This window comes from Archocentrus centrarchus, chromosome 21 (genome assembly GCF_007364275.1).
Source record: "Archocentrus centrarchus isolate MPI-CPG fArcCen1 chromosome 21, fArcCen1, whole genome shotgun sequence".
Classification (NCBI taxonomy): Eukaryota; Metazoa; Chordata; class Actinopteri; order Cichliformes; family Cichlidae; genus Archocentrus; species Archocentrus centrarchus.
In genome coordinates, this window is record NC_044366.1 from 7959614 (window position 1) to 7984175 (window position 24562).

The 24562-nt window shown below is 40.0% G+C and overlaps 1 protein-coding gene across 1 annotated transcript in view; it reads right to left on the bottom strand.

Moving 5' to 3' along the window:
- adarb1b (adenosine deaminase RNA specific B1b) overlaps nucleotides 1–24562 on the bottom strand; it is a 138288-nt gene that overhangs the window by 33686 nt on the left and 80040 nt on the right. Inside the window, exon 3 of the mRNA XM_030757600.1 lies at nucleotides 16205–16238. The gene's annotated coding sequence lies outside the window, so the exon portion shown is untranslated. The remainder of the gene's footprint in view (nucleotides 1–16204; nucleotides 16239–24562) is intronic.

Below are 24562 nucleotides of genomic sequence, written 5' to 3' on the forward strand. Positions count from 1 at the left end.
CCTTTTAAGCATTATTTAATAATTTTATAAAGGTATTTACTGCAGAGTTATAAATGTATGCTAGGTCCTCTTCTCAAAGTCTGCAATTCCTAAAGCTTTGGCGAGTCATTAAACAGAACCAACAACATCAGCACATTTATTATGGTTTACAGCAGACAAGAAGACAGGTAAATTGTCAATTACTTTAATATACCGGAGTATATATATAGTGACATACTATACAGTGTACACAAGTGGATGGCACCTGTCACAGCCAGGCAAAACACACACAAACATTGATGGAAACATTATAGATGCAATTGATTATTAGAATCCAAATAATATTCGGTGCTTAAAATGTAAAAAAACAAAAGAATATGGAGAAATCGACCAACATTAAAATCTACGCTTAATTTTTCCAATATGGAGGAAACACAGGGATTTTGACTTTGCCAGCATTGCTATATTGGGCATTTAAACACAACAAAGAGTAAATTATTAAGGTGAATTTTAGGATTTTAGTAATCAATCTAAATTGGTATGGTTTACTAGACACGATGCTTGTCCACAGACTGGTATATGCTGGTAATGCAGGCATAAAAGACTGGTTAGTTTGGAGGTTGTAATCTCCACAAGCTGCAGTGCATTCTCAATAACATAAAAAGAAAACAGCCACTTGTACTGTTATTTAAAAAAGCACAAAATGGGTGCTTTCGACCACGTTTCCCTTCTAACATCACTGTGAGCATGAAAGCCGTGACACACAACAACCACACTGTCAGCAGGCTTACATGTTACAGTAACGTCTCTGCTGGTAGTGCAAATCCAAAGAGAAGAAGAAAAACCCGTTCAGGTAAGTAGTTCTCAGCAGAGGAGCCCAGTGGGTGGTTATCCTCAGACAGTCACTAGAACTGTTTGGTCTCAAAGGACATTTTGTCTACAATTAAAACTCCCTCAATGGGCAGCAGGAATCCAGAAGCAAAGCCTGGTGTACACACAAATAATGACTAACAATATATATTTTTTAAAACAATATGAAACTGTAGTATTCCATTGTGTACAACTCTACCTGAGATTAGTATCCTTACATTGAGCAATTTAGAACTAATCACTGTAAAACTGATTGTTTTACCATTACCTTAAGTCCACTGTTTTCTCAAAACTATTAGAATAAAAGCTGTAGAAAGCTGCACTAACACATTTTAAAAGTTGGTTATTTTACTGACACCATGACAGCAAACAGCTTTGTGACTGCCGTCATCTGACAGGCTCTCTGTGGTACTGTTGTTGGAGTGGACTGCCAGGAGTTGCTGGGTAATGGACCAATACTGAAGCTCAGCTGTGAGAGAAGAGGGGAAAATGGGCACTGCCCTTACACACTCACTATGAAAGGAGCCCCTGTAGCATAGCTAATGCAAAGACGCACCACTCCAATCTGATTATGGTGTGTTACCTTACAAAAGAAACTCCAGGGAGTGATAACTTTTTACTAGCTTCGTTAGTTTAGCTGGTATATATTCCAGATGCACTATGTGACTTGCAAGTCTGTGTTTGGGTGTGTCAACGTGGCAAAAATATAGTCTTGGAGGTGTCTAGTGTGGCAGTTTTGATTATTTTATAGGTGTTTGTCAAATAAATATCATATTTCAATTTGATATATATTTGTTAATGTGATGTGGAATCCTTGTAGCCATATATACTCCAACTTAGGCAACAATTTTATGCAAATCCACCCATAACCTTTAGAGTCAGAGTCAGACAAAGTGAATACAGTTATGACTGTGTACTCATGTGTACATGATGGTGTGATCCCATCAAAAGATGGTCTCTTGGCTTTGACCTCAATGAATTGGAAGTATGGCTGCAACTAAAGATGTCTTCAGTGGCACTTTACAGTACTACAAAGCAGTAAAAAAAACAAACTGTTATAATATTTCCTTTAAAAATGTAATTTCAAATGAAAAAAAAGCAGCTAATGCTCACATTTGAGAAAGTGGAACCAAAGAAATTTCTGCACCTTTGCCCACTCTGTGATGAAAACAGTCGCTGATAATGTTTTGTAAATGAAAGAATGGATGTTAAACATAAAGCCTGCTGGTTTTATAAGATTATTATCTTTACACTGGTAATACCTCACTGTGACTAAAGAAGATCAGCTGAATGCCTACTGTGCAAATATAATAGGACTTCTTTTTCCCTAAAACATTAAAAAAATGTTAGAGAGAAAAAGGGAGAGAATCAACCTTTTATTGTGTTTCAGACTTTAATATCTGACAGTCTGTCATTTATCAGTATGAAGTGCCGATAGTGGGAGTGGAGAAAGGTGGAGAAAACAGAGGGAGAGAGTATCAATATGAATTTTTTATTTGATGGATTTTATGAGGAACTGCATTTCAGAATACAGTCAGAGTGAAGGTTCATGGAAGAATGAGAGGATTGAAAGAAAGGCCAAGTCAAAAAGGGCAGGCAAGAGATAATGGTATCCCTGCACCCGAAAAGCTCACAGACTTCTGTTTGCAGCATACTGTAATCTATTCTCCACTACAGCATGTGCATAAGAAGCTGTAATCCAAAAACAAAGGACCTCAAATTTTAGCATTCTGCTTGAATCGACAAAACTCTCCCGTTCATTTTCAGTCTTTTGTTTCTTTAAACCTACACATACCTTTATGCCTTCCTTATTTTTCCCTCTCGCTCACACACACACACACACACACACACACACACACACACACACACACACACACACACACACACACACACACAAACACACTACAGACTCATCCTTCTTGTCTTTTTTTCTCTGTTTTTTCTTTCTTTTTTTTTTTTTTTACTGTACACGCACAAACACACATGCAAACCTTTGAGGCTAGCTTCAGGTGTGGTCATAAATCATCAGAGTGAGTGGCTATGATTCCCCTCAGCACCAGCGAGCAGGGCTGGTGGGCCAGAGAGAAGGCTGCAGTTAAATGGCTGCACTTATTTCCTGTGTCCATCAAGGCCAGAAGGACCCACTGCTCAGCCTCTGGGTGCCAACTCATTGTGGACTGCTGACATCAGTTACACAGAACCACAATAAACACTTCTGGATCAGCAAATACACGCTCACATAAACCCATAGCCAGATGAGAAGAAAGCATAACTCGCTAAGGCTAAATTACTACAAAGAAGGTTGCACATCAGATTTTTTTCAACTTGTTTAAACAGTCTGTAAACATCTGGGAATTGATGAGAGTAGCTGCTGGACTTTTGTGGAAGGAATATTTTCCTATTCTTGTCTGATAGAGGATTCTAGCTGCTGGGTCATCTTTGTCATAGTTTTCATTTTATGATGTGTCAAATTTTTCCATTGGTGAAATGTCTGGACAGCAGGCAGGCCAGTTCAGCACCTGTACTCTTCTACCATGCTGCTGTAATAGATGCAGCATGTGTATTAGAACTGTTGTGCTGAAATATGCAAGGCCTGCCCTCAAAAAGACATTGTCTGGATGGGAGCATATATATGTATATAACTTTCAGCATTGATTTTGCCTTTCCAGATGTTCAAGTTACCAATGCACCCTCATAGCATGACAGATGCAGGCTTCTGAGTGCTGATTTTAAGCTGGATGGCTCCTCCCCTCTTTAGTCCAGAGGATGCAGCGTTTTCCATAAAGAATTTCAAACTTTGATTCATCTGACCACAGATCAGTTTTCCACTTTGCCTCCATCCATTTTTAAATGAGTCTAGGCCCAGAGAAGATGGCAGTGTTTCTGGATCATGTTCACATATGCATGAAAGTGTCATGAACTGCTGTGGCAGGCAGGATAGAGGACCCCAATGCAGGACACTGGACACGGACGTAAACTCAAATAACTCAGCTTTATCGCTGAAACACAAGACTGAACTGGACGGGGCCAGCAGCATAAACTAGAAGACACACAGGGCTCGGACAGAGAGGCACACAGCGGGGAAATCAATGATGTGAACACTGATGGGAGCACTGACGAGGATGCGACAACAAGTAGAGGAAACACAGGACTTAAATACACAAGAGGGCTGATGAGGGGAGTGGAAACAGCTGGGAACACAGGTGAACCAAATAACACTAATGACAAGGGGGGGGAGCAAAACAGAACATCACACACCTGGACCAGGAGACTATCAAAATAAAACAGGAAGTCAGACAAGAAAACAAAGATGCAGACTAGACACTGAACACCGGGGGAACACAAGGAACCTAGAAATCAAAACCCACAACAAAAGAAACCCAGAAAAAAGATAAACACAATACAATGAGGATATGAGGGTGACAAGTTGCGGGTGGAACAGTGAACTGTGTTGACAGAAAATGATTTCTGGATGAATTCCTGAGCCCATGCAGGATTTCTGTTTTTCCTGTTTTTTATGCAGTGCTTCCTGAGGGCCTGATGATTACAGGCATTCAATATTGAATTTTAGCTTTGTCCCTTGCGCACAGAGATTCCTCCAGATTGTCTGAATCTTTTGATGATATTACACACTGCAGATGATGTTTGTGCAGATTGATAAACTTCTGCCCATCTTTACTTCTGAGAAACTGCCCCTCTAAGATGCTTTTTTTTAATACTCAATCACATTACCGACTTGTTTCCAATTAACCTAGTTAGTTGCACAATGCTCATCCAGTTGTTTTTCTTTGTTTTGTTTTTTTTTACTAACACTTATGTTTCCAGCCTTTTTCCCCCCATCCCAACTTTTTTGTGTGTTGTTATGAAACAGTAAAATGTCTCGGTTTAAATATTTGATGTTTTCTATGTTCTATTGTGAATAAAACATGGGTTTATCAGATTTGCAAATGATTGCATTCTGTTTTTATTTAAATTTCCAACCTTTTTGGAATTGGGGTTGCATATATTAAAATATAAAGAGAGTCTGCATCTTTTACACATTTTAGTCTTACTTTGTTTTATGGTTTAAGCTTTTCATTTGGTCACATTTTGACTAAATACTTTTTATGCTTTATGCCACTCTGTTTAAAATGATAAGTAAGGACATAAATAGTTGTTCAAACCACAGATGTAACTGCACAGAGCCAGCACCAGATAAGGTGGAGGTTGAGGCACCAATAGTTCCCAACTCCAAGGAAACCAGAAATAAACATCTGCTTATAATGACTTTATATGGTCTGTTTACAGCTGTGTGGTGGCACATAGTGTTGAGTTTGACACACAATAAAATGAATGCCAGAAAGATTAGAGAAGTGTGTTGCAGTCTGGCATAAGAGTGCCATGGGAATTCAAAGCTATCTTAGTAAATCTTAATTAAGAACATATCTGATATGTGAGGTACTGTTGTTGCTCTGAAACAAACTTAAAGTACATGTAGGTGGACATATTATTTAGTCAGCTTTATCAGTAATCATGTGTTAGAAGGATATCAATTTACCTACTGATCGTTGAAGGCAAAATGAAAGAAAGTAATCCCCTAAAGTGAAAAGAAGCTGAAGTAAAGATGAATGAATGAAGGAAAAAAGGCAGGTTCATTCTAATCCCCCACATGACTGAAGGGTGTTTTAAAATAGAATAGAATAGAATGCCTTTATTGTCATTATACAGAATGTACAATGAGATTTAGCAGTTATCGGCAGTATTATAAGTTTATACTTAACAAAAATAATATGCTTTGTTGAACTGTGCCACAAAGACACTGCTATCAGTAACTGTAAAGTCATTAAATAGCCAACAGGCAAACTGCTCTGAACTCAACCTGTATAACAGCAAACACAACAGTGCACAGATTCATATTTTCTTTTCTTTACTCAAAAATCTGATCTGAAATATTTCTGGAGAGCTGAAAATGTATAGAAAGCAACACGTGGGTATATAAAAATTATATCAGATTGCAGAAATCATTACTTACAATATGGACACACAAAATATTATGAGGTCTACTCCAGTTACTAGTTTCGATTGCCAAAACAACTTGTTGGCCAGGGGGAATACTTGGAAAAGAGAAAAACAAGAGCATTGCGGTCGTGGAAAAAGCAGAGAACCAGAAAAAAACAGCAGATCGAACAAGACTAAGAGTCCAAAATGAGCAATCGAAGATGAGGAGGTGGAGGAGATGAAAGAGGGGGAAAAAAGGGGGCAAGGATAGGGAAGAAAGTGGACAGAGACAAATGGCCACGGGAAATGGCTGGTGCAGGAGAGCCTGCCTATGAGACGGCCCCTCTCGGCAGCCTTAACGCTGACTGATCGGCCCACCAGGCAGCAACACCACCCTTATCCATTCCATTTGTGTCTGATTCTCCTGTTATTCTGAAATCACATTTCAGGCCACTTCAGGCTGACCCAACCCACCATAATGTGGTATTAGAATGGGAATGCTGCCAGCAATTCCGAGGCCTTTATTTTAAGAAAATGTGAAAAGCTCATTTGGGGAAAGAGTTTAAGGAATTAGAAAATCATTAAAAAGTCTTGTTTTCCTGTACTTTTCTGATTTGTAGATACTAGAAACATGAAAATAGTTGGTTTTCACTGTTGTGCCATCAGTGACTTCAACATAAACATTAAACAGTTCTTCTCTATTTTCTCTTGTGACCTGTTCCACGGCCACGTCCTTCATGACTCATGATAAGATATATTATATCTAATCATATATTCCAAAACATGGCAAGGTTTGGAAGATGGTAGTGAGACCTGCTAAGATGTATGTGGCAGTAACAAATAGACAGGAGGTGGAGCTGGAGATGGCAGAGTTGAAGATTACAATTGGAAGTGACCAGGATGGACAAGGTTGGAAATGAGTATATCAGAGCGACAGCTCAGGGTGAGCAATTTGGAGACAAAGTTAGAGAAGTAAGGCTGAGAAGGACAGAGGATACACTGTTGAATATGGAGCTGCCAGGCAGGAGGACAAGATGACGACACCAATGAAGATTCATGGATAAAGTGAAGCAGGACATGTGGAAGGTTGGTGTGACAGAAGAGGATAATCGGGATAGGTCGAGATGGAGGCAGATGATTCCCTAAAGGGAGCAGCCGAAAGAAAGAGACTGAAAAACTAATTTGCTACTTCTTTATAACTTGCATTTGATAATTTCATCTTTGTGAAGATGGTTCAGAAAATTTAAATTGCATGTTAACTACCTATAAGATCTTTACTCATGCATTGGAGGAAATGTAGGAGGTTGAGAAGATTTAAATGAATAGATGCAGAAATGAGAGTTAGAAGCAGGATAAGGACGAAGGGATCATCTTTAACTGTCCATGTATGCAGTTAGATAAGTGAGTGCTACTGTCGCCATCCCAAAATCCCATTACTCTCCCAAATAAGACTATGGCAGGCTAGTGATTACCTAAAGAATGAGGAAGAATCTTAATAGAAATAGGATCAGCTCTTTTCTGTACAGCCCGATCCCTCTCCCACTTCCCGAGGTTATGTCTCCAGGCACTGACCAGGTAATGCAGCGTAATGGAGTACACGTGTGGCTGCCGGAGGCCTAATAGAGAGGGGTCGTGCCAGAAAAAGGAGTGCCTGTCAAGCTGCTTGATTGAAACTGATGGGCCAAGGTAAAGGGGCCGCAGAGTACGGCCACCCAACATGGCCCTTCCTGCCTTATCAGACAGACTTAGACATGAACACACACATATACACACCTTACATCAGAGTCCATTATTCAATTTGGTCGTTCTAATGACCAGTGAATTAGGCTGCCAGAAGTGATTTACCTTCTGAGCCCTGCTGTTGGATGTACATGTTTTCCTCTGCTCTGCATATTAAGAGGCAGCCATTCAGACACTGCCATCCTATGAGCCTCATCCAAATCAGTGAATTTATGCACTTAAATGAGCATAATAAAAATGGGCTTCAGATTTTAGATAAGAATCAAATACCCACTTCATGAATGAGTAATACTGTCTGGCACAACTGACACAACACAAGTACAGATCTCTGAGGTCATATGATCATAAAACTGCATTAGTCTCACAATAAACAGCACTGCAAAAATAAAACTTAACTCAAAGCAACAACTACCGCTCCTTCAGATCATTAGCACAACAAATCGCTGCCCCGGCACGCTTTATTATTGCTGTTATTACACTGATAGTTATTTTATGAATGAGCAGCTCCACAATAAACTCTTTGTGACTTTTGACGATTATTATTCCATTAACAGGACTCCTTTCAAGTGTTTTACAGACTGCAGCAAACCATCAATATTCATTCAGTGCCTATTTCCTCAATTACATTCCCACATTTTACAGCACTAGTCATAAGCATGGTCAGTAAACACTGAATATCTTTTATTTTCTTTGGCAAAACCACCCCTTCTGCAATTTTCTGATCTCAGTTCCTAGGTTGGTATCTCGTGTTTTGTTTTCTAACATGTCTGTGTTAACCTTTACACATCTAAGTAACAGTATAATATTTAATTAACAAACAAAATCATGAATTGCACCAACTGGCATGTGAAGCAAACCTGTCAAATTGATCCCCCAGAAGTAGAAAGTATTAATGGAAGTAAATGCTATGATTTAATACTGCTTTACCTTTAGTTGTTTGGCCTCAGTCACACAGGCCTAGAGACTGGTCCGTGACCCCTTCACAACTACTGTGTATTCCCCAACCAGTTGGTGAGTGGTTGCTGGAGGTTACTGGCTGTCAGTAGGTGAAACTGGTTGCAAAGAGGCTGCTGCACCACAAACCTCCTTGTGACTGCTTTGTTCATCGATGTTTGCAGACAAGTCGGCATCTTCCATGCAAACTCCGGGTGAGGATTTTGGTTGACTGCCACTCACTAGTCAGATGGGGAAAACACAGTGGTCTCTAGGCTTGTGTAATGGAGGAGTAATACCTACTTATATTGACTGATTATCGACAATATCATTCATGTTCTATTTAAAGATTTAATGTTATGCGCTTTCTGTTCATGCTACAAGTCACAGTTCAACTCTCGGGTGTTTCTCTCTCTCTTCTCATCAGCAGCACAGTGAAAGCAAAAGTAGTGAGAGCTGCAACCCCAGTATGTGGTATGGTGGGTACATTATTGGAGTGCAATATTAAATCACAGACACACATCAGGCTTGTTGCCAGCTCTAAACAACTTTTCTGGCAGCAACTCTGGAAGCCAAAGTCCGCCAAAGACACAATAACCGTAAATACCCTCATATGGACTCATTGCACACAGGGCTTTTATAGATGGTGTGGTCAGCACAGTAACACATCATGCTCACACCACCAAGAAACTTTCGGTTTGTTTCGTATGTGAACTCAGTGAAAGACTGTGCTGTCATTCTTTATAGATTCCTTAGGTCCAGGTATCAGGTTTCATATTAATAAAACTTCTCTACTTTTGCTTTCTTCCATCTTTTCAAGGTTGTTGGGTGGCTGCCTCTCCTCTTTTCACTAGGAGCTGTAAAATCTATTTGACAGCTCTGATTTATGACACAGCATAGGCACCGAGCGCCTGTGGGGAAAAGAGTGTATGTTTGAGTGTGTCTGGAAGTGTGCAAATGCGTGGGCGTGTGAGCATGCCCGGCACACAGGACCACCGCTGCTGTGCTCAATGCTCAAGCACCCAACAGAGCACACAGGTAGGGGACTCCTGAAAACTCACATGCAGACACAAATCTGTTGTATATCTGTCATATACCTGTGTTTGCACAGACACACTGACATCAACAGAAAAAAGTGCTGAGACCACAGATAAATCACGGTGAGAATTAAATGACTGCACTAAGACTTTAAAACATCATATTTTACCTGTGATAACACCTGATATTTGTTTCCCAAAACAATGTTCTAACCATACAGAAAGCTAGAAAAGATCCAAAGACAAGGAAAACAAAAGTTTTAACAAGAGTTCAAGAACATCCCACTGAGCAGTACGATCCCGTGGATGCACCAATGATTTCTTTTTCTTTGTCTCTGCAGCTGTTTGCTTCAGAAATTTATCACTTCTTTTCCCCCTGCTTCCATCTCTCCATCTACCCCCCCCCCCCCCCTCACACAATCCTCTCCACTGTCCTTCTGCTCTCCTCGCCTGGACGCCCAGGGTGTTCAAACCTAACACTGTTTGTCACATTCAAGGCCAGGTTAGGTGCAGCGGGTTCCTGGAGAGAGAGAGCTGTGTGCAGATGCTTGAATGTGTTTGTGTGTTTATATGAGGGAGAGGAGACCTGAAAAATCAATGTAGAATACATGTAGATTTTCCTGCTCCTCTGTTAGCTACGCGTTGAATTTCACACCTCACTCTCTTGGTATCGTCGCGCAGGGAGGTAGCACTGATGGACACTTGGGAGAGGACAAGGTTGTAAACCTCTGCTGAATGAAAAAGGTCCTGACAGCTGACAGAGGGAGGGAGAAAGTGTTTATACAGCCTAAGAGGATGAGAGAGGTGGGAGAAAAGAGAATGGGGGAGGACAGATGTGCAGTCCAAGGGCTTTTACAAAAAAAGCAATATGAACTGTGATTTAGCTCTACGTGTGGTACGAATCTAATATTTAAAATTAAGCATCCTGCAGCATTCCTGGCAAAGATTCCCCTATAACACATTTGTTGGCAAAATCACATTTTCATCACTATGTCTTGTTCTATTACTTCAAAAGAAATTCCTCTACACCTGTAACGTGAACGCAGCAGAATAACCAGCTGCAAAAGCAACATTTCACTATCCATATCATTTGTGTCCAGGGCGAAGCTGAATCTATACTAATGGAGTTTTTCTGTACGTGATGAAGGGAGCCGACACAAATCCTTGCATACGTCTCTGGGGTTGTGATGTGTCTCTACGCGTGTTAAACACACCTTGGCGGCTTGTGCAGGCTCACAACAATGTTTTTTTTCCCCCCCTCTGTCATTCCGTTACAGTCATTAGTGGCATGCTAATCAACGCTAATTACACTGAGACAGGCAGACACAACTCATTTCTTATCATGACAGAGTGCTGCTGTGTTTGTGGTGCTAAATGAAGCACTGCTCATAATCAACAGTTTTTTGGTTTTTTTTATTGTGTGGTAAATGGATGCAACCGTGCTTTCTATTTGAATTCCTTTGGTACCGTTGTCAAATAATAATCAGTTTGTCAGAGCTCTTTCAGAGGCTGCAAATCAATTTTTTTTTTTTTTTTTGTGCACATGCAGCTTAGATAAATATCAAAGGAAAACATTAAGAAACTGTGTTCAGTATTAGGATACTGACTTTTAAAAATAGCAATGAGAACTTTTAACATATCTAATGTAAAAAATGTATGGATAAATGATTGAAGTAAATAAAAGCATAAAAATAATAGAACAGGGAGAAAATAAGACTGTAAGGTTATCCAAGAGGAAAGAAGTCCCATTGCATGCAAAATCTCTTCCACTGCGATGGATAGTAAGCATCAGGCAGTGCTGATACCCCCCTCTCTGCCCCCCTATTCAAGTTGCAAAAGCTCATTTTGGAGATTTTGCTGGCACGGCAGAAAAGGCCTCTGTTCCCCATTTTCCATATTTCATATACGGCCCATTGGAAAGCATCGTCTGCAAGTGTCATGGCTTGGCACATTTATGAGAGATGCATTGAAGAACTTATCACTTGGAAGATATGCTTAAGTTCAGCATTTTGAAAGTCACTGTGCACTGTATTCACTTACAAAGCAAAGGCACATTTACATGGTGAGCGGTAATGCCATCAATAAATATAAGTCCTCCCATATATTTGCAGTTGCTGTTTGCATGAAAAATAATGCATTTTTTAGAATTACACAGTACAAATACAACAACTGCAAAAACCAAGAGGATCACTTTAAAGAAAAAGTGACAAAATATCTGGATAAAAATGACCATAAAACGCATGAGTGAGTTATAAAGAGCAAAGACTACACCGTTAATCTCTTCAGCAGATTTATTTCCATTGCAGACGTTTTGAGTTGTCACTGTAGGAAAAGCACAGGTGTTTCTATTAACATTCATTAAAGCCCATCTTGCTGCAGAATTACCAGTATCAGCTCAAATACCCATAATTCATACCCAAGAGCACTCCTCGGTGGTCATTACTGACTTATTACAAATAAGCTGGCTCACACTCAGATCCAAACACAGACTTTATTTAGATCTCAGCTTCATACCTTTAAAATTTTCTGACTGTATCTTGTAGATTTATTGAGAAAAAATGTAGATTAAAAAACATCTACCAACATACTGAACAGTGATTTTGTAGGACCTCTTTTACATTTTATTAAAGTCATAGAAGGTGGTGATCCTGGTGTACTGGTCTGCTATTTTTCTTCTTTTTTTTTGCAGGGTAAATATCTCAGAACACAAAACGTCTGCATATTTTTGAGCTTCTGACTCGATCAGTTTGCAGCATCAGACTCAGACTAAATTACTGCTATTGCATAGCAAATGTAGTTAACAAAAAGCTTCATCTCAACTAGGTACTAGATTACAAATCTGCTAGCACACCAGATATTCCGCACAATGCATACTTTCACTTCATACTTATTACTCACTTGCTTATTATTTTTTTTTAATCTGTAATACTCTCTAAAAATTCATTAATCACAGCAAAAAACTGCACGAGGCATCATTAGATCACAAATTACTGTTATTTCTTGTTCTAAACCTACTCTCAACAAGAAGATATAGGTAGCACCGTTTGATAATTACAAAGCCAGAACTACAGACTCACATAAGTAAAACATGTGTTTGGGATGCACAGTTTAAAACTGAGCCATAGGTGGATCATTAACGTAGGTAACAAAAGACAACCACGAAGGTGTTTTCAGTTATGACTTTTCTCAGAACAGCTTAAGTGTGTGCAAACAGACAAACACATAATTTCAGTCTTCAGTTAGCTTTGTTGCACCTGTGGGGGAAAATCACCAGTTTATCCGTCTTATTGTGTTACTGAGTCCAGTCATCTCATGTGATTCCCTACCCTCCACCCACAAGTGGAAATCATGCCAGTCATAAACTGAAAGGACCCGTATAAGTACTCCTCAGTCGGGCATTTTCGCATTTGTGCACGTCACAGATATACAATAAAATTAAAGCTGGCTCAGTTCAATTTAAGAGTTTCAGCTTCAGAGTATAAGCTGTCTGTCACACTATCATGTTTTACATCGACAGTGGAACTGAACAGAGCCAGTGTTCCGGTCAACAGCCATTAAGTTCCTCTGTTCCTCCTACTGTGACAAGTCCAAACTTCTGCTGTGAAAAGGTTTGAGGGTGTATAAAAATTGCTGGACAAGAAGTAGACATGAACTGTGCAATGTCAGCTAAGGAGTCAGTACACGCAGGTCTGATACAGGCGTCTTTTAAACTGTTTTCTTGTTGAAATTAAATATTTAACTACAGTCTCTTGTTACACTAATGCAAAAAAAAATCTCCAAATAAGCTAATGCACTTTTTTTTTTTTTAATTAAATTTTTACTGAAACTAAATAAGTTTAGATAATACATTTTCTCCAGGGCTGCAGTGTTAGTGTGGATTACTGTTACAGAGATGTGGACACTCATCGGGCTGACCTAATCAGTGGGAGTAAGGAAGTGTCCTTCTGTCAAACCGAGCAAAGAGATTTTCTTGACTCAGTGTCAATTTTTCTACTGATGATTGTCGCGACTAAGTGTGTGAGCTCATCATCTCAGCTAGCATTAGCTGCTAACCCTTGGGACACTGAGGAACTCAAGTACTAAGCAACTTATCGGGAGGCTTCCAGTTCGGGGCATTAGAGCTGACTAAGAGAGCAAGCGGGGCAACATTGGGCCAAAGTCCTGCTTAGTCATCGCTTTCCTCAGTCTGGCGAAAAAAGTGCCACTTTCATTCCCATGGTGATAAGAGAGAGTGAAAGGCAGAAAACAGACCTGTGTAATACTGATGGACGGAGTCACTCTGAGTGAGCAGGGCCCCGAGTGAGCAAATCGGAGGCTAAAAATGCAGCATCAGCAGTGGTGGATTTACTTGGATGAATGGACTTGACTCGGTGAAGGGTGCGGGGTGGGGGTAACGGAGGATGGTGGGTGTCAAAGCAAGTGGCTGAGACATGGCTAATACTGCCAGTGAGCTGTGGCCACCTAAGTAATTACTACCTTTGCTGTTAGGCTAATCCCCAGAGCAGAGCAGCAAACTCAGGAGAGAAAAGCTTTAGAGCCTCCGGGGCTCCCGTCACTCGACTTCAATTACACAGAGACACGGACCTGTCTCGCCCAGAAAAAGGGAGAGGGGAAGGATGAGATCCAGGGCAAAGAAGAAACCACCTATCTACTTTTAATGCATTTAAATAATTCCTCAAAAATGTTCTATGAACTATGCAGGGAGGAAAATCTCCAATTTCACATTTAGATTATGCTAAAAAAAAAAAAAAGAGAATAAATAAATAAAACAAGAGGACAGTCACATTATAAAACTGCAGAAGATGGATTTCTAATGCACTCTCTATAAATCTTGCTCTTTCCTGTCTATCTTGTTGCCTGTCAATAAAAGCTAAAAAGCTGGAAAAATAACTAACAATAATAATGAGAAGAAGAAGAAGGAGAAGAAGGAGAATTGTGCTTCTGGCTTGCAACATATGTTTGTAAACACAAGATGAAAACAGGACTATTTTTTACTGTCCAATTATATATGTGAATGTCAATAATCAATAGCTCAAATATCTTATATGCTCACTTATACTTTGTGCAAGGATATTTTTATTTCTGCAACAAATATAGCACCGAAATATCTAAAGAAATTTAAAGGTGTTTCTGACATAACACAAAAATGAAAAGGAAGAGTAACCTCTCTAAAGCCACATTTTAAATCATCAAGTTGTGACCAAATGCACGTGTTGATAAGGAGGCGCATTTATAGACAAATACTTGATTTTAAAATTAAACTCCAGGGGAAAAAAAAAAAACTTAAGGCATTTGAAGTTTAAAATATGCAGACTTACTCTACAGACATGCATAGAAACAGAAAGAAGCCAAAAAGCTTGTTGTGCCCCGTTTGCACACAGAGAGAAGAAGAGATTTCACAGCAGTCTGGTGATGTTATTAATTTAACATTTGACAGAAAACTTAAAGTAAATGATTTATTACATCAAGTGCACAATTTTCTCTTGCTGCCTGAGCTACAACAAGCCAGCTCAGCATCAGTGCCAGTCTGGGAACTTCCACTCTGTGGGTTACCTTTGCGTTCGGAGCGTTTCTTGCGCCTCCTCTTGAACCTGCGTCGGATCAGGCAGTAATAGGAGCCCAGACTCTGTGCGCCGTTGGTGAGAAGGGCCATGACTTGATACACGCTGCTATAAATTCCACTAAACAGCTGCCTAACTCTGACCGAGCTCTTCGTTAAAACAGGATCAAATTAAACTTCGGCTGGGAACTCATACACGTGGTCTACCTGTCCTTCACCTTCACCCTCGTCCAGTTCACAAGCTGTGGCCCAGTGTTTTCAAGCTAATGACATGAAGAATGCTCAACTCCACACACCTGCAGTGTTTCTTTGTTTCTACTTTAGTCCTTCCCTCATATCCAAACTCTCTCTCTCTCCATCCCTCCCTCCCTTTCCTCCTTGCCGCTTCTCTCCTCTGTTGACTCCATGTCTACCCTATCAGTAGTCGGAGGAGGGAGGCGATGGAGTAGAGTGTAAAAAAAAAAAAGGAGGAGGGGACAAGCTGAGGAGAGAGACTCGTGTTTTCAGATGGATAAGACTTAACACATAAACCAGAAGCAAGCAAACTCTCTACCTGTGTAATTCCAGCTCAAAGTAACTGACATCTCCAACAAGCAGCGATGTCATCCACCGACTTCCTCCATTTACTTAACAGTTCATCATACTTTTTCTGTGCTCTGTTTAACTATATAACGCAAACATGTGTGCACACATAACATTAAAATAAGCTAATATTAATAAAGTTACCTCTGCAATGTTAAAATCATTTGCCACTTGACACCTTACCCACCTGGCTCCTTCTTTAAGATTTACATTTTCTTGTATTTCCCCAATAACAGGGAAGCTCACCAGGTGAAAGGATGAGATGTAACTGTGAAAGAAGAAATACGCTATCCCCCTCTAGTGCCCATCTCCTGTAATTGCACGTGTGATGGTCCAAAAACCACTTTAAGCCACAGAACAGCCACTAATGCCTAAAACTATACTGACTCTGACTTACTTATGATGGGAGTTTAAAGCTATGTTAGGTTTGTTGACAAATTTATACAAGTCTATATTAGGCCACAAAATGCACCGTGTACAGAGGCAGACAAAGAATGGAAGGAATGGGAATGGCAGAAACGCTTACCTTTGGCCGTCGTGTTGTCTGTGACTGGAAAAATCTGGTGGAGAGAAAGAGAATAGCTTACTAAATGACAGTAATTTTGCTGACCGTGGATTCTCTGCCAAGGATGTGCAAACAGTGCAACCAAGTTAGTGGCAGAGAACGAGAAAAGATACATATGCTGGACTCATTCTCTCAAATTAGCTGTTTCCACATCAGCTCGTCTTCCCTCAACTGTTCCAAAAAGTTCCTGGATGGTTACCTAGACCCACATTCTGGATGGAACATGGGCTTAGGTGACTATTCGTCTAGCTAAAAGACTCAATTTTGTCAGTCACTGGACTGTTTCACAGCTTCCTGACATTTTATTTGGCAAAAAACTACATCCTTACATGGAAATGTGATCTCTGTAATTGGTACTTAAATCACTGATCTTAAATTGCACAAACTGTAAGTGGTCAGCCTCAGCTGCATGTTTCATTTTAATAAGTTTCTTAAGCTGATGTAAAATTTTGAAGCCCGATCACATCAATGCTAGAGCCAAACTGGTAAATCTGTCAGCCAATATAATCGCTGATAATGGCCTTCAGATAAATAGGTAATGGCATATCTGTTGTTCAAGTTGTAATTTTTTTAATAATTAATAACTACTTTTATTGACTGGAAAGTTAATAAGCAATCACCCCATTATGTTCCTCATTAACGCTCATCAGCCAATCACATGGGAGCAACTAGGCATGCATATATATATATATATATATATATATATATTTTTTTTTTTTTTTTTTTTTTACGCGTTAATTTCGATTAATTAATTACGGCGAAAATAACGAATTAAAAATTTTAACGCATTTTAATCGCACTTTGCACCGTGGAACGTTTCTCAGTGCACGAGTTCCAGGCATACAGATTATATCGACACACGATGTCAAAAATTCAGGGGCCGCACCTTTCGAAGGACCCGGACCACGTCCTTCGCAGCCCACGAAGACCGCAAAGGCTGGAAGTGAGCGGCTAGCCTTCATATCAGCGTCACCTGCCCTCACCTCTGCGTAGCTCATGTCGGCTAGCAACAAAAGCAGCTGGTTAAACGGAGAACGAACTTTTGCTCCTTTTTGTGGTTTAATTTTAAGTCTTTAATTCAAAATAAGCTGTTAAAACAAGCATAACACATTTCAACAAGAAATACGGCTGAGCGAATGATTAATTTCCAACTATATTAAGTGAGACATTAATGTTGACTAAAACTATCCAGTTACGATGCTTAACTTTAATTTCAGGAGTTTGCTTATCACAGGAGCACTTCCACCCTTCGTTGGTCTGTGTAGTAGACTGGTGGGAAAATAAACAAAATTTTGAAGTTTAAGCTCATGCATATTCATCACCCAAACTTAAATTAAAATTTATCATGTTAAATGTGATTAAAATTTGATTAATTTCGATTAATTAATTACAAAGCTCCTAATTAATTAGATTAATTTTTTTAATCGAGTCCCACCCCTAATATATATATATATATATATATATATATATATATATATATATATATATATATATATATATATATATATATATATATATATATATTAAAGTAAAGATGACCTGCTGGAGTTCAAACCAAGCATCAGAATGGAGAAGAAAGGTGATTTAAGTGATTTTGAATGGTTGTTGGTCCCAGATGTGCTGCTCTGAGCACTTCAGAAACAGCTGATCTACTGGAATTTTCCCACACAACCATTTCTAGGGTTTACAGAAGATGATCCAAAAAAGAGAAAATATCCAGTGTGCGGCAATTCTCTGAGCAACAATACGTTGTTGATGCCAGTTATCAAAGGAGGATGGCCAGGCTTCAAGGTAACAGGAAGGTAAAAGTAACTCAAATAACCACTGGTTACAACCAACGTATGCAGAAGACCGTCTCTGAACGCACAACACATTGAAACATTGAAACAGATGGGCTACAGCAGCAGAAGACCACACTGGGTGCCACTCCTGTCAGCTAAGAACAGGAAACTGAGGCTAAAATTACATAAAATTACAGATAACAGCAGAAGAAGAAGGGGTCTGACCCAGTATGAGCAAGGTGCACCTAGTAACCCAGTAAGTATGAAGTATATGAAAGGGAAAAATTTTAAATCAGTGTCTATGGTGCACTCCTTGCATTAGATATAAATCTCACTGTAAGGTTCTACATATGCTCTAATGATAAAGCTGTGTGTGAACATATTCTGCAATATTGCTTTCACCATTAATGACATTTATCAACATGTAATGTAAGCACTCAAGTGTTTAAAAGTTAGGCTTAGGTAAATCAGTGAGGATTTAAAAAAAAAATCAAAAACAAGGTTAATTTTAAGTCTGTGTGATATGCTGAGAGTGCTGAGAGCATTGTAAACGTTTGAGGTTTTTATCAGCAAATATCAAACACCACATTACCTGATATATGTGTGAATCTATATAATCTGATTGGCCAATATCAGCTACTAGTATTGGACCCATAAAAACTGAAGAAGGGTAATGGAAAAAAAAAAAAAGATCTAGAGAAAGTGAGTGAGCACATAAGATAAAGATATAAAGCAAAGGAGGCCAGAGTGAGAGAGGAAAGGTGAGGAGACAAGAAAAATCCTCCCATATAAACCACATAAGTGAAAATGTAATCCCAAAGTAAGCTCTTTTAACATGGGAGGCTGATTACAGTTGGGGAGGTTCGTGCTCCTCACTGCTCAATATAAAACCTTCAAACAGATTCTGGACATTTTGGTGCAGCAGTGGTTTGTAGTGTCAAAGCAAAAAGCCTCTCTATGACCCCGGCTGTAAAAAATGGCTTTAAAAAAAAATGGATGGATGGTTGGATGGGTAGATGCTTGCCTGTCAGGAATATGAAGAAAAGAAAAACAAATAAAATTCCGACCAACAAGCAGAAAGTCAGACAACAGAGTGAGGATGAGGGCTGTGGGGGAAAGAATGAGAAAGATGGTGAGCATAAATATACTCCAGACGCAATTTCATTCATGCTTCTGTGTACAAGCCAACCATAACTACAGCTGGCCAAGTTTCACCACAACTACCCCGGCTGCGTGACTGTTTTCTGTTCTGCTGGGTGTTTTTGAACAGGAGACTAGTCAGTCCACTTCCTTCAGTATTTTCAGTTTACAGAGACTCTGCAAAGAGCTGCAGACGGGCTAGAAGAGACTCGGTGCACGCTCCGCAGAGGCACATGTTGTTCCACAGGCAGAGACTTTACCCACTGCTCTCCCTCGCTCTCTGTCTTGGCATTTGCAGCGCGTACTGAATGGACAGGGGGAAAGAGGCTGCGGTTAGGCAGCCAGTACTTTGCGGTTGAATTTAAAGGCATTCCAAACTCAAATAACAGCCGAACTCCTGGTGGCCTTTGCCGTGGTTTGACAGAAAAACACGATCATTGACAAAAACAACCTCTTAAACAGTTTTACAGGGATAAAATCCAAGCTACTGTGGTGAGCCCATCTGTCGGTTCATGCATGTACTCACAGAACACTACAAAGCACAAAGCTCTAAAAATAGACTCAATGTGAACCTTTTTTTTTTATTTTGTTTTCCCCAAGTCATTCTGAAGCTGTTCATCTAAATGTAAGAGACAGTTCCAGGGATGCAGAGTTCAGCGCGAGTGTAGCTGCTTGACTATGACTAGCAGTGGCTTTGGGGATTTCACTAGCCAACTTGTACTATTATTACTTTAATTATTCCATAATTAGACATAACAAGTACACTAAAAAAAATTACTATACACAGATTTACACTGTGCAGTGTTATACAAACACCAACTAAGGTGGACACCACAAAAAAGGGGGGTGAAATAGTATGTCGACATCCTACATGTATACTGTATGCTCACTGGCATTCATCAGCATGCCTCATTAAAAAGTGGAACCAAACCAAAACCCATCAAGCTAACAAGCTAGTTCAAAGCAAAAGGAAACAAATGAGCCACCCAACTACAGTAATCAACATCCGGAGAAAAACAGAAAACACAAACCTCAGAGTGTGCCCTCAGATGCTGATGAGTTTTCTAGAAAAGCCCTGCCTCTCTCTCTCTCTTTTTTTTCTTTTTTTTTTTGCTATTTGAAAAACGAAACTTTGCCAGCGTGTTTAATCTTTGCGCTGAAGCAAGTCATCTCACATCACTGTGGAGGACCAAGTGAAAAGCTAACACGGAGATTAAAGCGTGTTCTGCGGCGCCTGAATACCTGAATGTGAAGGCAGATGAAAAATGTCCAGGCAGGAGGAGCGGACTTTCATTGCCTTGTGAGGAAGTCACGTTCCTAAAGTAACACTCCAGCTTGTGAACAGAGTTTGCCAAGAAAGAGAGAGAGAGGGAGAGATTGTGTGTGAGAGATTAGTTTTAGACAGTTTTTTTTTTCCTTTTTTGGGGGGGGGGGCTCTTACTGCAGCCCTTTGATCAGTGGAGTCAGGATCAGAAGGTGCATGGAGAATAACACGTGCGGTTCGATAGGCTTGACAGGTGTGCTCAGAAAAATGGCAAAAAAGTAAAAATCGTTTAGATGCTAGACTGGGCAATAATTAAGTCTGAGAGGTTCATTGTGGGAAAAAAAAAGGTTTATGAAAGAGAAACAGAAAATCAGTCGACCGTGCGTGATATGAGGAGTGCGTGACTGTAAACCTCAACTCTCGGTCTTCAGCCAAAAATTAGGTCAATGGCTCAGTAACCGCTGGCCACACACACACACACGCATACTCACACACACACACAGTCTAGCCAGGGTCCTGATAAGCCATTAAGCAGCTACCCCTCCTTTTGACCTACCTTTTCCTTCTGCTACACATGCACACACGCAGCCACGTTTTAATTAATGCCTTTAATTGAATGTGTTGTCGTATTGAGATTGATTGTGCGCCTGTCTGTAAAAAATTCATGGGAGATAAAAGCCGGATCACCGTGCGCAGTTTTTCTCCACGATGACAGCCTGGAAATGTTTTTGTTTTACTTCTATTTGTCCAGCAGAGGGTAGCACTGCTACAAGATTATTGTTCTGCTGTATGTACACAGGGAACATGCACAGAGGGAATAATTGATTGATTTATTTTTCTTTTTTTGCTTTGATGAGTATGCTGCGTTAAAAATCCCCTCACATTTTCTGCTTGAACTAAAAGAAAAGTCAAATCTCTGAACCAATGAGAGTGCCTCTCCTCCATCGACTAACATGGGGGCCGCCCTGTCCCAGGTGTCAGTGTGTGGAAGTGTAAGAACAATGACAGTCTGAGTTAAAAAGCACAGGCTGGAGCAGAAGGCACTGACAACACACAAATGACACATGCACCGATGACTGCCAGCACTTTAAAAAAAGTTACACAAATGCGAAGGCAGCAGCCTGCCCACATGCTTAATGCAGGGAACATTTTTAACATTTGCTGTGAAAAGTCGTCAAAACCTGGCTGAAGAGTTTTTTTTTTTTTAAATCAGCATTTTAGTTAAAAAAAAAGTCGTGCACGGCTCTGATTTCTGTTGTTCTGTATTCAGATTCATATTCTGAGCACTGTTTTATGGGAAGGATTCTGTGATGCTCAATAAAAGACGCCTCAAGGGACCACGTGTCAGGGCTGTGAATGCTCAGCCAGAATTCACAATGCAAGAATATAAAGTTGCTATACATGTATATTTGCTGATGCAAGGCTTCAAGGATGGTGTGCCATGGTTTATCAGCTCCACTGCTTTGTTAAATAAAAAAATAATACATTTCAAAGACTAGAATTTATATTAATATTACCAAGTAATGTATTTGGGCCGTCATATAGACACTATCAGCACTCCATCAAACAGCTGGTGGCATGAGGAAGCAGTAATGGATCATGTAACTGAGCTTACACTCATACCTACACTGCGACCATGTTCCCTGTAAAACTACACTAAAGTACTAGCAGCACAATACTGTTTACAGTACAGTTACTGTAATCATAACAGTTTCTTACTGTGAGAAATACAGTACACTTTAATACATGGTTTTGCTGCCATCATGCAGTTATTTTAGTGTTCCCACTGTAATCTCTATCACAGTTTATAACTGCAAACTGCACTGAAGTCCCGTGGAGTTTGGTCTATAACACCACTTCTGATGCTGAGCAGGTACTTAAGCTGCGTGGCCCACAGTCTATGCACCCTGAATTCAGCTTTTTTGTCCTTCCAAAACAATTACAGGATGTTGGCTTTTGTTTCCACCCCTTCTTGCACCGTCTGAATACGGGAATGCACTCGACACTTTAATAACTAGAAGATGAACGCTGGCTGGAGGTGATTAATTAATTTGGGAGTCTCGCTTATGGTGGCGGCCCTTTGCTAGTTAAACCTGAACACAGTTTTCAGCAAAACAAACGCTGAAAAAAACCCACAACTAACACAGAACAAACACTGCTAAAATATTGATTTAGACACAAACATTTAAATTGCCATGAGTCTTTGTGCTCGGCAGTGCTAAACTGCACATTTTCCCTTATATTCCTATAAAGTTTTACACCTCAATAATTGCTCAGATGATTTATTGTGATGTCATTCATTGAGATTACTGTTTTCATCTTGATTTAAAAACAAAAACAAAAAACAGATGTGACAAGGAGGGGCGGGTTTGAGTGTGAAAAAAGCTCACTCATTGGTCGATGCCTTGTCAATCACATGTCGATAGCCAATGGGCATATCACGGGAAATCCTTTATTTTGAAACATAGTATGACCACGATTTAGAGAACAGACTTAATTTTTTTATTCAATGTGACCCAAAAGGAGTGACTGAGCCAATAAACTCTTCGGGAAAGTGTTTACAATGTTCAAGCCAGAAAGCCGTTTTCCCCACAGACTTCTATAGGACCACAAGTCTCTTTGTAACCACAGCTATCGCCATCTGGTGGTCTTAAGATAGAATGCCAGTTTAGGCACTTGGGCATTGGCTTCATTTTTCAGAATCAGAAGATATGCCCATGTTTTCCACTCAAGCAACAGAGACAGACTAATACTATAAAGTACTGCTGTATAATGCAACACTGTGCAGCAGCTTGCCAGAAATATCGATCCATCCATCCATCCCACTTGACAGGTTGCCTGTCTATCCCAAGGCTTATTTCTTTATTAAATCCATCACATTTACAATATTGGGCACATTACTGTACAGAATTGCCTGCATTTTTACAGCAATTTGATAAAGGGTATCAGTTTGCTAGCACTGAGAACATGGATGTCAAATCTGCAGGGGATTGCCTAAACTTTCATGTTTGTTGTGCCCTTTTGATGAGCCTCTGCTGAAGCAGATGACACAGCAGCTGGTAGCTCCATGTGCATCAGAGAAGCCAAATAGCCTCTTCACCTTCACCAACAGTGAGAGTCATAATGACAAAAACTGCATTGTGTGGGAAAATACCAAATTCAGGTGGAAGAATAAATAAATAACACAATGCAGCAAACCACATCACATTAGCCAAATAGCACCAAGCTTCAGTGAAATTAGTGTGGCGTCACTGAAAGACGAAAATACTGGCAGGATGCAGGCAGAGATAAGCGAGAACGAGAAGCCAAATGAGAAGGTGGTTGCCTTCTCTAAAATTAGACCCTAATGTGAGGGAATACACATAAAGGAACACACACATCTAAGTACCACACAACAGCACATGAATTTTCTATAAACAAAACAGAAAGCTAAAATAATCTTCTGACTTCAAGCAGCTTCCAAAACTCTGATTACTCACTGGCTTTTTTAAAATCACTTATCAGCTCCTATATTTTATTGCTCAGCTCACAGAACAGGAGTCTGATGCTTTTTTTTTTTCCCCCTTTCTTTTTTTTTTTAAATAAGAAGCCCTGTAAATAGGAATGACTTAATTCTTCCTATGGGAGTTTCCTCTAGTTCCCAAGCCTACCATCAGCTCCCACTACTGGGTGTGGTCCTTTACTTAAGCGGCCCTCAATCTCTTTGCCTGGGACGCATCCGCTCCACTGCTTGTGGCTTTGGGTTTTTTTGTCTGGAGCTTGACCAGCAGTTGCATGTGTTTGTGTGTGTACGTGGTCAAAGTTAGCACAATGAGAACAATGGGCAGCTCTGTGTTTGCCCTTCTGGCAAGAAATATACCTGAAGGGCAAAACCAACAAGAGTGGGAGAAGGGCAGCAGACTGCAAGCCACAAAGGCTGCTTTCAAAGGGCAAGCTGAGATGACTGTTTATTAGGTGCTATACTCCATTTTCTAGAGTCTATATATATTTCAAGCAAATACACACTGAGGCAGATGTCATTACACACATATCAGAGAACCTGTGACAAAATGCATCACGTCTCCTCTAAGTCCTACGCTTCTCCGGCTTAAAAAAGGTGCCCCACCGAATACCAATAAAGCTGAGCTATTTTGA